Below are 2,006 nucleotides of genomic sequence, written 5' to 3'. Positions count from 1 at the left end.
TAAATTTTTATTTATATTAGATTAAATATTAAATAAATTTTTAAAAAAATTAAATTATATTTAATAATTTATTATTATTAAATTTTTCTTAAAAAAACTGGAAGGGACCGACGCCTCCACTTGTTTCCTGATATGCCCGTCCCTGCATATAGATAACTTGTAAATTTGTAATTTAAAGTCATACTTAAGTACTTAACTACTTATCTATAAGACGTTTTAGTGTTTCTTCTTTTATTGTTTTATTTATTTATTTTAATTTATCAGTGGTTTACCCTGACCCGGCCACTCAAACATGGGAAGGAGAGTAGCACCAATTCAACATAAAAATGAAAACGTTGACGTCAAAACCAACACTACTAAGCCGAACGAAAGCAAAAGTTTATACAACATTGATCATCTTAACATTTAACCCCCAAAATTAATGAGCAGTAAGAGTTATCTCATTTATAGAGTTAAACTCTAAAATAGTCGTTGAAATTACTAAAAGAATAATGCTAGGGAATCGAAAGGGTATTAGCTAAAAACCAACCAAAATATCTTTAGGTGAATTCGAAATCTCTATGAGTTAATATATATGGATGTTTTTTCTGTTAAGTATCAGAATGTTTCTTTTTCATACTAAATGAATGTTCTTTTATATATTTTTCGAATTTTTTTATATTACAAATGTAAATGTCTCTATTTCTTTAAAAATTTCATATATTTTTTTAAATTTTATAGATATTTAATTATTTTTGCTAAAATATAACTAATATTTCTTTTGTTAAGTATTAGGATATTTTTTTTTCATATTAAATGAATATTTTTTTTTTATATTTGGGATTGAGTATTATGGTAGAACTGTTAGTATCAAGATTCTTCTGGTTGGGATTCACTTGGAACAGCTTCAATAAGTTTTAAGCATGTCCAAGACTGAAGAGAAAGTTTCTGAGCTCATTACAGAGTTTACTAATGAAGGCAAGATAATGTTACTTGGTGTTGATGACATGAATATCTTTAAGGGAATAAGTTTGAAGCTATTGGCAATGGAGCAGCTCCTGATTCAGCACCCTGAGTGGCAAGGAAAGGTTGTGTTGGTTCAGATAGCCAATCCTGCAAGGGGAAGAGGGAAGGATGCGAAGGAAGTGCAGGCTGAGTCCAAGGCGACCGCAAAACGAATAAACGAAACCTTTGGGAAGCCAGGTATGATCCTGTTATTCTTATTGAAGAGCCACTGAAGTTTTATGAGAGAGTTGCACACTATGTTGTTGCTCAAGTTTAACTCCAACTGCAACGGCGGCTCCGATAACACATCTGGTTCACGAAAGGAAGCGATTCTTGTCGACGGTGGCGAATCCGACGAGTCAGATGTCGGTGATAGAAGAGGAGTGGGTCGCGGTGGGGAGGCGGAGAGGACCTGACGGTGAGAGAGAGAGAGGTCTGTATGTGATTGTTGGAGGTGGGTAGGTTAATGTGAGAGAGAAAAGGAAGGTTTTTATAGGTTTTAATTAGGTTTACTTAATCAATTTAAAATTTTTTAATTATTAATATAAATTAATGTGGTTTTGTTTAGTTTTTTGCTGGTAACTTCTTGGTTCCATATACTTTTCTTTACAAAAATCGTTTTATAATTTTAATTGTATTAATTACGTCATTGAGATTGACAAAAGTCTATCATATTAGTTCTTGACCTATTTTTTGTTAACAGCATGTTGACATAGCTCGATGATGTGAATTGTTAGTGACACGTATCACTTTATAATTTGACCACGTGTAATGGTATAATAATGTGTTGATCAATGACAAGTGATATGCTGACGTGGATAGTTGTGTCACGTGTCGTAATAATATTCTTCCACGTGTCATCTGTTATGTCCTCATTGTACATGCACTAAATTAGTCTCTCATTTTATATTAAGTGACTCATTTTAATCCATAAAATTAAATGACGTACACCGAACTAGACCATTCACTAGTCTTTTCTCATTTTTTAAAAGATTCAAAATTCTCAAAATCTTTGATTCAGT

This window comes from Arachis ipaensis, chromosome B03, assembly GCF_000816755.2.
Source record: "Arachis ipaensis cultivar K30076 chromosome B03, Araip1.1, whole genome shotgun sequence".
In the NCBI taxonomy this organism is placed as follows: domain Eukaryota; kingdom Viridiplantae; phylum Streptophyta; class Magnoliopsida; order Fabales; family Fabaceae; genus Arachis; species Arachis ipaensis.
The sequence above is the reverse complement of the archived record's forward strand: the minus strand, read 5'-3'. Positions refer to the sequence as shown.